Genomic DNA, 13917 nt, shown 5'->3' with positions numbered 1-13917 from the left:
GCAGCCAGGATTGGTAGTGTGTGGAGATGGGATTGGTAGGATTGGTAGTGTGTGAGGATGGGGGGGCAGACAGGATTGGTAGTGTGTGGAGATGGGATTGGTAGGATTGGTAGTGTGTGAGGATGGGGGGCAGCCAGGATTGGTAGTGTGTGAGGATGGGGGGCAGACAGGATTGGTAGTGTGTGGAGATGGGATTGGTAGGATTGGTAGTGTGTGAGGATGGGGGGGCAGCCAGGATTGGTAGTGTGTGGAGATGGGATTGGTAGGATTGGTAGTGTGTGAGGATGGGGGGGCAGACAGGATTGGTAGTGTGTGGAGATGGGATTGGTAGGATTGGTAGTGTGTGAGGATGGGGGGGCAGCCAGGATTGGTAGTGTGTGAGGATGGGGGGGCAGCCAGGATTGGTAGTGTGTGGAGATGGGATTGGTAGGATTGGTAGTGTGTGAGGATGTGAGGCAGCCAAGATAAGTATTGTGTGAGGATGGGGGGCAGCCAGGATTGGTAGTGTGTGAGGATGGGGGGCAGCCAGGACTGGTAGTGTGTGAGGATGGGGGGCAGCCAGGACTGGTAGTGTGTGAGGATGGGGGGCAGCCAGGACTGGTAGTGTGTGGAGATGGGATTGGTAGGATTGGTAGTGTGTGAGGATGGGGGGCAGCCAGGATTGGTAGTGTGTGGGGATGGGGGGGGGGCAGCCAGGATTGGTAGTGTGTGGAGATGGGATTGGTAGGATTGGTAGTGTGTGAGGATGGGGTTCAGCCAGGATGGGTAGTGTGTGCAGAAGGGGGGCAGCCAGTATTGGTAATGTGTGGGGATAGGAGGCAGCCAGGATTGGTAGTGTGTGAGGATGGGGGGGCAGCCAGGACTGGTAGTGTGTGAGGATGGGGGGCAGCAAGGATTGGTAGTGTGTGGGGATGGGGGGGCAGCCAGGATTGGTAGTGTGTGGAGATGGGATTGGTAGGATTGGTAGTGTGTGAGGATGGGGGGGCAGACAGGATTGGTAGTGTGTGGAGATGGGATTGGTAGGATTGGTAGTGTGTAAGGATGGGGGGCAGCCAGGATTGGTAGTGTGTGAGGATGGGGGGCAGTCAGGATTCGTAATGTGTGGGGAAAGGAGGCAGCCAGGATTGGTAGTGTGTGAGGATGGGGGCAGCACAGATTGGTAGTGTGTGGGGATGGGGGGCAGCCAGGATTGGTAGTGTGTGGGGATGGGAGGCAGCCAGGATTGGTAGTGTGTAAGGATGGGAGGCAGCCAAGATAGGTATTGTGTGAGGATGGGGGGCAGCCAGGATTGGTAGTGTGTGAGGATGGGGGGCAGCCAGGACTGGTAGTGTGTGAGGATGGGGGGCAGCCAGGACTGGTAGTGTGTGAGGATGGGGGGCAGCCAGGACTGGTAGTGTGTGAGGATGGGGGGCAGCCAGGACTGGTAGTGTGTGAGGATGGGGGGCAGCTAGGACTGGTAGTGTGTGGGGATGGGGGGCAGCCAGGACTGGTAGTGTGTGAGGATGGGGGGCAGCCAGGATTGGTAGTGTGTGGAGATGGGATTGGTAGGATTGGTCGTGTGTAAAGATGGGGGGAAGCTAGGACTGGTAGTGTGTGGGGATGGGGGGCAGCCAGGACTGGTAGTGTGTGAGGATGGGGGGGGCAGCCAGGATTGGTAGTGTGTGGGGATGGGATTGGTAGGATTGGTAGTGTGTAAGGATGGGGGGGCAGACAGGATTGGTAGTGTGTGGAGATGGGATTGGTAGGATTGGTAGTGTGTGAGGATGGGGGGCAGCCAGGATTGGTAGTGTGTGCGGATGGGGGGCAGCCAGTATTGGTAATGTGTGGGGATAGGAGGCAGCCAGGATTGGTAGTGTGTGAGGATGGGGGCAGCACAGATTGGTAGTGTGTGGAGATGGGATTGGTAGGATTGGTAGTGTGTGAGGATGGGGGGCAGCCAGGATTGGTAATGTGTGGGGATAGGAGGCAGCCAGAATTGGTAGTGTGTGGGGATGGGGGGCAGCCAGGACTGGTAGTGTGTGAGGATGGGGGGCAGCCAGGACTGGTAGTGTGTGGGGATGGGGGGCAGCCAGGACTGGTAGTGTGTGAGGATGGGGGGCAGCCAGGATTGGTAGTGTGTGGGGATGGGGGGCAGCCAGGATTGGTAGTGTGTGGGGATGGGGGGCAGCCAGGATTGGTAATGTGTGGAGATGGGATTGGTAGGATTGGTAGTGTGTGAGGATGGGGGGCAGCCAGGATTGGTAGTGTGTGCGGATGGGGGGGGGCAGCCAGTATTGGTAATGTGTGGGGATAGGAGGCAGCCAGGATTGGTAGTGTGTGGGGATGGGGGGCAGCCAGGACTGGTAGTGTGTGAGGATGGGGGGCAGCCAGGATTGGTAGTGTGTGAGGATGGGAAACAGCCAGGATGGGTAGTGTGTGTGTGTGGGGGGGGGCAGCAAGGATGGGTAGTGTGTGTGTGTTGGGGAATGGGGGGCAGCAAGGACGGGTAGTGTGTGGGGAAAGTAGTCAGGCGAGGTATTGTGAGGATGGGAAGCAGACAGGATTGGTATTATGTTGGGATGGGGGGGCAGCCTGGATTGGTAGTAGCCAGGATGGGTAGTGTGTGTGTGTGTGTGTGTGTGTGTGTGTGTGTGTGTGTGTGTGTGTGTGTGGTGGTGGGCAGGCAATGTTTTTGCACAGGGGCCCTATGCAGTCTGTGTTCACCCCTGGTTCAAAGCTTCTCCTACCATTCGCACTAAGTGCAGGTCACTAAGGTGACCTTAAATCCCGTAAGGGATTGCAAAATACCTTTAGGAAAATAAGGGTCAAAACCATTTCTTTTGTCCTAGGCTATGGTTTCAGTAGTCGTCACCATAAATAGCAATGTCCCAATAAGAGGTTATTCTTAGAAGAGCAGCCCCTAGGGGATCTGTATACTGCGCTACCCAGTTCCTCATACTGAACATTACAAAATGCTGCATTGCTCTGTAACAATATATATGGTAAATGTATTCATATACAACCATACAACCAAGCTCTAAGTGCAATATATGGGAGCCGGCACTAAAAAGGGCTATAAAATCATTCATTATATAGTGACACCTTTATTACTATTTCTACCTCGTTCCTGTGTAGTAAGCAGGTAGTAGTAGAAGGAATGTTACATTTCTTATGTCTTCCTGGAGGGTATTTTACTATACCAGGAGGTTGTATCTAGACATTCTTAATAATAAATCATACACATAATTCATCTCATCACCCTTTTGCCTAAGGGCAGAAACGTGTAGATTACTTCTCTCCTTACACCTGTCATAGAGATATCCTATGGCTCAACCTCACCCTCTAGTGGCAACATGAAGGAACCACTGGAAGTGATATCAAAATCCCAGTGACTGCAGCGGGGAAATCACGTTTGTCATTTCAGTTATTTAGCCTTTGGCTCTATGTATGAGAGAATTATTTGGTAAAATAAAGCTGTAACAAATAGCTAGTCTTTTCCAAGAATATTACAGTTTGAAACTGAAGGCACGATATATGCATAGATGTTTTTACAGGAGCCTCTGTAACCCCTTCAGGACGGAGCCAATTTTCATTTTTGCGCTTTCATTCTTGCCTCCTTTTTTTTTTTTTAAAAGGCCATAGCGCTAGCATTTTCAGACTCACACGAGCCCTTATTTTTAGCGACACCAATTATACTTCCCAATGGCAGACTTAACTTTTCCATAAAATATGCTGCAAAACCAGAAAAAAATGATTGTGCAGTGAAATAAAAAAAAAAGTGCAATTTTTTTTATTTGGGTGGGGGTGGGGGTGTTGTCATGTTTACGCTATTCGCCCTATGGTAAAAGTGACATGTCATCTATGTTCCTCAAGTCAGTATGATTACAACTTGTATAACTTTTGTTTTATTTGACAGCTTTAAAAAATATTAAAACCTTTTTTAAAAAACTAGAAGTTCTTCAAATTGCTCTATTCCCATCTTAATGCTTTTATCTTTTAGTCTATGGGGCTGTGTGAGGTGTCATTTTTCTGTGCCATGATCTGTACTTTCTATCAGTCTCTTGCTTGCACATACGCGACTTTTTGATCACATTTTATTACAATTTTTCTGCATTTGATGTGACAAAAACTTTGCACTTTGGCGGGTTTTTGCTCTTGCACCGTTTACCAATGTAATAATTTAATAGTTCAGGTGAATACCAAAATATGTTTATTTCTGTTTATTTATATAATGGAAGAAGGGGGTGATTTAAACTTTTATTAGGGGAAGGGGCTTTTTTTATTAGTAAAAAAAACTTTTTTTTTTAATACTTTAACTTTTAGTCTTTTATTATTGCTGCAGTGATTTCCCATTGTGATTACTGCAGTATACTTAATACAGCACTGATCGATTAGATCAGTGCTGTACTACTCTGGGCTGCTGCAGCCTAGATCTATAGATCAGTGAGCTGTGACTAGCGTCATTGTGACGCTGAGGCCTGGTTCGGTAAGAACCCGGAGGGTAAATCCCCCCACTAGACACCAGGGATGGGGGACAAAATTGTTTTTAATTCAGTTGTCAACTTTGACAGCTAGCTGCAGAATTGCTAGCCCTTCTACACTGGCCGATTTTTGGGAACAAACATTCCTACGAACGCTCATTCAGCTGATTATTGGCTGCAAAAGAACTATAGATGAGTGAATCGCTCATCTAAATGAAGCAAAGCACTTTGTTTGATCTGCGCTCCGCTCATCAAGCCACTGGTCTTTCAGCCCTGCTCTGCTCCCTGCCACTGCTCCCAGGATGCCGGGAAAAGCTGGATCCAAACCTGGCAAACTTCTTCTAGTTTTACAGGATTGGATCAAGATTTTCCCCGGCACCCAGGGTGGAGTGACAGGGAGCAGAGCAGGGCTGAAAGGCAGGCGGCTTGATGAGCGGAGCACAGATCAAACAAAGTGCTTTGCTTCATTTAGATGAGCGATTCACTCATCTATAGTTCTTTTGCAGCCAATGTGCGTTCGTAGGAATGTTTTTTCCCGACAATCGACCCGTGTAGAAGAGCTAGCAATTCTGGAAAATAAAAACTGTTATGCATTACTGGGGCTGAGTAAAAACAAAACATTATACCCATACTCACCTAACACGTTCCCCCATCTAGTGATTGAGCTGTGTGATGGGTTTTGCAAACAAGCGATCATCTAGGGCAGGGGTCCAACTTTTAGTGAAGGTCCACTTACCGGGGTCTATTGTCAGACGAAGGTCCGAGCTGAACATCAGCTGAGCTCCCCCAGTGGTGTATAGCCCCCTGTTTCTCCCCCAATAGTATATAGACCCTTGTGCACTCCACAGTAGTATATAGTCCCCCTGTGCGTTCCCCCAGTTGTATATAGTCCCCCTGTGTATATAGCTGTATACTTCTATATGCACGTCCTGTAGTGTGCAGATAGATTTATATACCCATGCTGTACTATGTACATAGCTTCCACCTATATGTACAGGTCCTGTAGTGTGTACATAGCTGTATACCTGTATACACACATTCTGTAGTGTGTACATATGTATGTACACACTACAGCAGTGCTTCTCAATTCCAGTCCTCAGGCCTCACCAACAGGTCATGTTTTGAGGATTTCCTTAGTATTTCACAGGTGATATAATTATACTCAGTGCCTCTGGTGTTATCACAGGTGTCTTTTATGGGATAGCCTCAAAACATGACCTGTTGGTGAGGCCTGAGGACTGGAATTGAGAAGCACTGCACTACAGGACGTGTATTTACAGGTATACAGCTACGTATACACTACAGCTGTAGGAGCAGTGCAGACTAGGAAAGCTGCCTAGGCTAGTACAGTGGTTTCATGTAATATATGAGCTCATCTTTCCTAGTGTGTGTGTCAGTGCTGCTCTGCTCCCTGCCGCAACTCCAAGGATGCCGGGAAAGGCTGGATCCAATCCTGGGAAACTTCTCCTTGTTTTCCCGGATTGGATCCAGCTTTTCCTTGACACTTAGGGTGAAGCAAAAGGAAACAAAGCAGCGCTAAAAGCGAAGCGCTATATTCAGATGAGCGATTCGCTCATCTCTAATATATATATTTATCCATCTCTAGTGTGTGTGTTTATATATATAATATGTACACATACCAGGCGTGCATGTAAGGCCCCAGGCCTCCTCATCCAACAGTTGCTAGGCCTTTCTCCTCCATACACAGCTCCTGCTTCCTCTATGAGGGGAAACTCACATAACACATCTGTGTGGTACAGGACAAGATGTCTGCCCTCTATCCCAGTGGTGTCCACACACATTGGGGCCTCCCCACATAACACTGTCCCCCAGCCCCACCAGGGTGAGCTCCATCTCCTCCCTTCAGAGCAGAACCATGAAGCCATCCAGCAGCTTGTTACATAGGGCCAACATGACTGTAAAAGAGCCCGCTACCGGCACGGTGTGCACATTGCTGAGCTGCGCACAGATGGGAGCGGAGGCGGCGGCCTCGTGCTAGGAGCCCAGGCTGTATATATGAAGCGCGGGTCATGTATGGCCAGGCGATGAGCGTTACCCATCACTGCCCACTCACAGGAGGATGCGAGAGACTGGCGCCGCCCCCAGCCTGCCACACACTGCCCCTCTGTGGTGGAGGACGTTCACTGCAGTTGATGAAAGACTCGAGTGACCTGTCACCTGCTGTAGAGTGTAGCAGCCAATAAAGAGGAGGTGATGGCGGGAATATGAGGCCTCATCCACACAGCAGCAGCATCTATGTGGGGTTCTCTATATGCGGAGAGCTTAATAGATCCCGCGGTCTGTGCAACCTGCTGCTCCGTGTTCCAGCAGCCAGGAGGGGAGCATTACCTATCAGTGTCCTAGTGCCAGGGGAGGGTGAAAATACCGCACATACCGTCCTGGCAAAGTTGAGGTCGGTTAACCGACGCCAGAGACGGTATCGGTATTTTCACGGTATCAGTATTTTCACGGTATACCGCCCAGCCCTAGCGCTCCCCCAGTAGTATATAGACCCCCGCTTTGTGCTCCCCAGTAGTATATAGCCCCCTTGTGCGCTCACCTAGTAGTATACAGACCTCTGCTTTGTGCTCCCCAGTAGTATATAGCCCCCCGCTGTGTGCTCCCCCCGTAGTATATAGACCCCAGCTTTGTGCTCCCCAGTAGTGTATAGCCCCCCCGCTGTGTGCTCCCCCAGTAGTATATAGACGCCTGCCTTGTTCTCCCCAGTAGTATATAGCCTCCCTGTGTGCTCCCCAGTGGTATATAGACCCCCGCTTTGTGCTCTCCAGTAGTATATAGCCCTTCTGTGCACTCCCCCAGTAGTATATAGTCCCCCTGTGCTCCCCCAGTAGAATATAGACCTCTGCTTTGTGCTCCCCAGTAGTATATAGCCCCCGCTGTGTGCTCCCCCAGTAGTACATAGACCCCTGCTTTGTGCCCCCAGTAGTATATAGCCCCCAGCTGTGTGCTCCCCCAGTAGTATATAGACCCCTGCTTTGTGCTCCCCAGTAGTATATAGCCTCCCTCTGTACTCCCCCAGTAGTATATAGTCCCCTGCTTTGTGCTACCTAGTAGTATATAGCCCCCGTGTGCGCTCCCCCAGTATTATATAGTCCCCCTGTGCCCCCCCCCCAGTAATGTATAGCACCTCTGCTGTGTGCTCCCCCAGGTATATAGCCCCCCTGTGCTCCCCCTTCCATATAGCATATAACATTAAAAAAAAACACTTATACTCACATGGGTCCGGGCGTCTTCTCTTGTCTTCCCCTCTTGTGGCAGCACTGCAGCGGTCACAAGAGGCCGCTCTCCCCTAGTCCTGGCGCCGACGTTCCAGTGACGCCACTTGAGCGCCGAAACAAGAGACAGGACAGAGCGGCCTCTTGTGACCACTGCGACCACAAGAGTGACTGACAGGGAGCCGGTGAGCACTCGTTACGACAAACAATTGTTCAGCCGACAGTTATTTCTCCCGTTCTCCCCATACACATAGGCATTCAGCACAACCTAATATTCCTGTGTTCTCTATAGGAATGGGAGGAGTACGCCACAGCCAGACTCCTCTGGTGCCAGCCTGTCTCTCAGAATACAAAGGGGTCGCTCAGTGAAACTCCATCACGCCCGACCCATATCTCCACCGACATTATCTGTCGGTCAGTGAAACTCTATCACGCCCGACCCATATCTCCACCAACATCATCTGTCGGCCACTGAAACTGCATAAAGTTTGACTAGTTATAAACCACGCCCCCTTCTGGTAGAAAAAAACAAGATGAGCGTGGTGAAAACAAGCAAAAACAAGCTTAGGCACACGTTCAGTATTTTTTTACATGTCTGTTGATTCCTCCCGCTATCGACCCGTACACTCCGCTAAAAATTACAGACTGAGCCTCTGTAGTACATCTGTATTTCTGTAAAGCCGTTTTTTTTACAAACACAACATTTCAACATGTGACTAATGACTCATCCTTATTTTTTTAATGGAAATATGGATGCCAAAAAGTTATACGCAAAATAAATCTGGGTCCAGACTAGGTCCTAGGTCCTTTTTTCAGGATTGGTTTGCGTCCATGTGCACTAACTCGAGTACGGAAATACGGATCCGTGGATTACGGGACGTGTGAATAAGGCCCAATTCTGCTTAATATATATGGTATACCACAACAAAAAATGTGCAGCTATCCATTATAAACCAAAAAAACTAACCAACAAGCTAAATGATACACACCACCTATGTCTACACGTTTTAGTGCTTTTTGTGTTCTTTTAGCCTAATAAATAATTTTTTTGCCTTAATATCTGACACATAAAGTTAGCGTAAGAGTAACCTGGAGGACTGGCCATTCCCCTTTATTTTTTAGCTTAAACTAGTATGTGATTGAAAATACCCTGAATGTGGTCACTAGCTATGTTCAGGTCAGTGCCTTGAGGGCGAGGTGAACGAGACCTGAGGTGCTTTCACACAGGACGGGCCAGTTGTGGCTTTTACATGTACAAGTAAATGCATAGGTGTGTACTGTGGGTGCAAATGCTGTGGGTCTGCCCAGGGGCAGTCTTGGCATTTCTGGGGCCCCAAGCGAAGTCATGTCCGGGCCCCCTCCCTCTCAACATGCGCTCCCCCCCCTCCCCCAGTCGTCCTCTTATAACCCTCCTACCACCATACAGAGACAATACAAGCCTATAACAGCGTGCAGATACATCCAGTCATTTACAGGGGGCGTCTTCTCTGATCAGCGTCTTTTACTTCTTTCTTTCTCTCTTCATCCAGCCTGGGCCACCTTGAAGTCTTCTACCGGCTGTGAATCCTCTCTCCAGAATCTGTCAGAGAAATATTTTAGGCTCCAACACCTACAGTAGTAAGGTCCCCTGTACCCCTCTATAGTAGTTACACCCCTCTGTGCCCCCACAGATTTAAGGTGTCCCTGTGCCCCCACTTAATAATTAGTTATGTTCTGTGCCCCAGTATAGTAGTAAGGTATATAGGCACCTCTGTGCAGTCCCAATGTAAAATAGACCGCTGTGTGCTGCCCTCAGTGGTATATACCCCTTGTGCACTGCCGCCAGTAGTATATAGACCCGTGTGCTCCCCCAGTTATATATAGACCCCTGTGTTCTGCCCCAGTTGTATATACCCCCTGTGTGCCCACAGTTATATATAGACCCCTGTGTGCTCCCCCAGTTATACAGCCCCCCGTGTGCTCCCCCATTTATATAGAACCCCTGTGCGCTTCCCCCGTTTATATAGACCCCCAGTATGCTCCCTGTTATACAGCCCCCCCTGAGTGCTCCCCCGTTTATATAGACCCTCTTTACTCTCCTATAAGTATATAGACCCCCTGTGAGGTTCCCCTCGTTTTTATAGCCCCCCCCTCCGTGCCTCCCCCCCGTTTATATAGACCCCCGCTATGTGCTCCCCCTCCCATATAGTATATAACACACAAAAAAAAAAAAAAAACACTTATACTCACCTGGGTCCGGGCGTCTCCTCTTCTCTTCATTCTTGTGGCCGCGGGAACTGTTTTCCCTGCGGTCACAAGAGGCCGCTCTCCCGTTGTCATGGCACCGGCGCTCCAGTGACTCCTGTAGAGCGCTGGCACCAGGGACACAGAGCGGCCTCTTGTGACCGCAGGGAAAACACTTCCTGCGGCCACAAGAGTGACTGACAGGGAGGGAGCCAATGGCTCTCACCCTGTCAGTGCCGCTGCTGCCTGTAACTATGTGCGCTCGTTACGAGCACACATAGTTACAGTTAAGATCGCAGCAGCGGGACAGCGGTCTTGGGCACCAGAGCGGGGCCCCCCTGAAAGTCGGGGGCCCCACGCAATTGCATTGGATGCTTGGTGACCAAGACCGCTACTGGGTCTGCCAAAGAACTGCACCTACAGGTTTTTGTAAATACAATCATATCAGCAGCAGCAAATCCGCACAACTTGTTGTAGATTTACAGGAGTTTACACTGTGGGATTTTTTTGCAGAAAGTTTGCAGCAGACCCATCCTGTATAAAGGAACCTTAAAGGAAAAGTCTGGTGAAAGTTTTTATTAAAGTATTGTATTGCCCCCTAAAAGTTATACAAATCCCCAATATACACTTACAGGAAATGAACATAAAGTTTTTCCCTGCACTTACTACTGCATCAAGGCTTCACTTCCTGGATAACATGGTGATGTCACTTCCTGGATAACATGGTGATGTCACGACCCGACTCCCAGAGCTGTGCGGGCTGTGGCTGCTGGAGAGGATGATGGCAGAGGGATGCTCAGTGTCTCTCCAGTGCCCTGTGTCCCTCAGTGTCCCTCTGCCACCATCCTCTCCAGTAGCCACAGCCCGCACAGCTCTGGGAGTTGGGTCGTGACATCACCATGTTATCCAGGAAGTGAAGCCTTGATGCAGTAGTAAGTGCAGGGAAAAAAGCACTTTATAAGCATTTCCCGTAATAAGTGTATATTGGTGAATTGTATAACTTTTGGGGGGCAATACAATACTTTAATAAAGATTTTCGCCGGACTTCTCCTTTACCCTTCTGGCCTGTGAGCTGACAGGCCAGACCGGAAACCTGCAAAGCACAGGAGAGAAAACTGGGAGTGGGGAGAGGTAAGGTATCAGCTGTTTGGGCAAGGGCTGCATGGACATCGCTGACAATGTCTATGCAGCCCTTACTGCCCAATTATCGGGCCGTCTAATAGGTCCAGTAAACTAGCATGGATATAGCAAATCGGCGTCCGTTTACTAAAATGATCGCGCCATAGTTGGAACCTATCTCTGGTGAAAAGAAATTGTTTTTAAATAAACTGGTTAGAAGTGGTGTATTCTTTCCAGTCTGACACAGTGGTCCCCTGGATTAACCCTTTCAGCTGTGTTGACACATACTGCATTTTCTGGTATGCGTTTTGGTGCTATTTTACTACAGTTTGCAAAACTGCAGTAAAATAGTGCATCGAAACGCAAATGTGGGAATACAGCTACAGCCTTAGGCTGGGTTCACACTATGTATATTTGAGGCTGTATTTGTGAGGCTGTATAGCAACCAAAACCAGGAGTGGATTGAAAACACAGAAAGGCTATGTTCACATAATGTTGTAATTGAGTGGATGGCCGTCATTTAATGGCAAATTTTTGCTGTTATTTTAAAACAACGGCTGTTATATTGAAATAATGGCAGTTATTTACCGTTATATGACGGCCATCCACTCAGTTTCAACATTGTGTGAACAGAGCCTTTCTGTGTTTTCAATCCACTCCTGGTTTTGGTTGCTATGAGGACCTGACTTGAGGACCAAATACTGCCTGAAGTATACAGTGTGTGAACCCAGCCTTAAAGGGAACCTGTCACCCCCCGTGCCGGGGTGACAGGCTCCCGACCCCCCGTTAGAGCCCCCTATACTTACCTAATCCCGCCGGGTCCCGTTTCTGGATCCGGTCGGGTGACAGAGATCTCAGCCGCTGCAGCCTTGCGCGCGCGCTGAGAGATGAGTCCAACACTCATAGAGAATGACGGAGCGCTGGACTCTCCTGTCATTCTCTATGGGTGTTGGACTCATCTCTCAGCGCGCGCGCCGGGCTGCAGCGGCTGAGATCTCCGTCACCCGACCGGATCCAGAAGCGGGACCCGGCGGGATTAGGTAAGTATATGGGGCTCTAACGGGGGGTCGGGAGCCTGTCACCCCGGCACGGGGAGTGACAGGTTCCCTTTAAGGCTAGGATTATGCTACATTGATAGTTAAATTTAACAGGTAAACATTTTATATTATAACGAGAATAAAAACGTACACAAACAAATACACCATAACCATTTTCCCCAGCACTGTACTGCATTGCTACATATTCTTTTTCCGTTGTACACAATAATCGACTGCACTTTTGTATACAGCAAAATTAAACAAAAACACTTACTGCAGTGTGAACCTACCCCTATCGATGGTCAGTCTAAAGCAGGGATGGGGAACCTTCGGCCCTCCAGCTGTTGCAAAACTACAATTCCCATCATGCCTGGACAGCCAAAGCTTCGCTTTGGCTGTCCAGGCATGATGGGAATTGTAGTTTTGCAACAGCTGTAGGGCTGAAGGTTCCCCATCCCTGGTCTACAGGCTGACCATGTTCACACATAGTATTTCTGTCAGTCAAAACCAGGAGTGGAGCTGACAGAGCAAAATTATAATGGAAAGATTTACACGGGTTCTGTGTTTTCAACACACTCATTGTGGGGTATTTTAAAAATAATGTACTCACCCCCTCCCCCATTCCCTTCCTCTGCTCAGGACAGCAGCTGAAGAGGAATGGCGACGGTAAGTATACACTCTTTCATAATTTCAAAGCACCCCCACTATGATGGAGTACCCCTTTAACCTAACCTATAGAAAGTGATTGCCCATCCCCACACCTACAAGTCTCGCGTTATCATCGCTATAAATGTAGTGATAGTGCCATATCCCGATCAGACCTTCCCATAGAGCCTGTGCAGCACTGGGGCTGAGGGATACTTGCCTTGCTCTCTGTGCAGCTCAGTCCCAGTAGCCACATGGCAGCAGAGCTGTATACACTGGTTGCTTAGTTACCCTTTAACCAGTTCACTCCCGCAGAAGGACCGGCGTACGTCACGCCATAATAAACACAATGTCACGTAACCTGACCACGTGACACGGGCTGCCGCGGCGCGCTCATTAGCGCACACACAAATGAGCCTAGTTAGGACACTGATGACGTCACGGCGTGACTAGTTCAGCCTGAAAGTCGCCCATTCCACTCCCTGTTGTTACTTCCTGGATCTCCTCCCTAGTTAGCCCCGCCCCTTTTACTATCCTACACCAATAGCGTTGCGCCTGCTGCTCCTAAGCCAATAGCATCCCGCCTGTGAGGATGAGTGACAAGCCCTAATACCCAATCAGAGACAGCCATAGTAGTGCACGGGAGAATCCAGTTAGAGCCGCAGGAAGAGAACAGGTGAGTGGGATGTGTAGAGTGCGGTGACTGCGTGCGTGCTCAGTATAACATATGGACGTGCTGAGGGGTGTCATGGTGGGGAACAGGGGGGCCTAGTCTGTGTGCGCTCTGCCTAAGGTCCGGGCTATAGAGGAGCGGCTGCCGGTACATACGGGGGGGCAGTGCCGGGATAATAACTTGTTATACAGCCCTGTCCTCCTCTATCAGGGGGAGGGGAGCTGCCGGTGTGCAGGGTGTCACTGGTCTCCATCCCAGCTGTTACACACTGGGGATACCTGCTGAACCCCTTAAAGGGGAACTCCTGTACAAAAAAATCTTTTAAATGAACAGGTGTCAGATAGCTTTTTGCATTTGCACTTCTATTTTAAAATCTCCAGTCTTCCAGTACGTATCATCTGCTGTATGTCCTGCAGGAAGTGGTGTATCCTTTCCAGTCTGACACGCGCTCTCATCTGCCACCTCTGTCTTTGTCAGGAATTGTCCAGAGAAGGAGAGGATTTCTATGGGGATTTGTTACTGTT

At 49.3% G+C, this 13917-nt stretch overlaps 2 protein-coding genes across 8 annotated transcripts in view; one reads left to right on the top strand and one right to left on the bottom strand.

Annotated features, from left to right (window-relative positions):
* STPG1 (sperm tail PG-rich repeat containing 1) overlaps positions 1-13917 on the bottom strand; it is an 81283-nt gene that overhangs the window by 50269 nt on the left and 17097 nt on the right. The window contains exon 1 of one of the 3 annotated variants that reach the window (XM_069971274.1): positions 12941-13173. The exons of the other annotated variants lie outside the window; for them this stretch is intronic. The gene's annotated coding sequence lies outside the window, so the exon portion shown is untranslated. Of the gene's footprint in view, positions 1-12940; positions 13174-13917 lie in introns of those variants that run through there. 3 annotated transcript variants of the gene reach the window in all.
* The window catches only part of NIPAL3 (NIPA like domain containing 3), a 33906-nt gene continuing 33283 nt past the window's right edge, over positions 13295-13917 (top strand). For 4 of the 5 annotated variants that reach the window (XM_069971273.1, XM_069971272.1, XM_069971271.1 and 1 more), the window contains exon 1: positions 13295-13396. The gene's annotated coding sequence lies outside the window, so the exon portion shown is untranslated. Of the gene's footprint in view, positions 13397-13475; positions 13541-13917 lie in introns of those variants that run through there. The other variant, XM_069971270.1, reaches the window with a different exon arrangement.

Source organism: Dendropsophus ebraccatus, chromosome 5 (genome assembly GCF_027789765.1).
Source record: "Dendropsophus ebraccatus isolate aDenEbr1 chromosome 5, aDenEbr1.pat, whole genome shotgun sequence".
Lineage (NCBI taxonomy): Eukaryota > Metazoa > Chordata > Amphibia > Anura > Hylidae > Dendropsophus > Dendropsophus ebraccatus.
The sequence above is the reverse complement of the archived record's forward strand: the minus strand, read 5'-3'. Positions and strand labels throughout refer to the sequence as shown.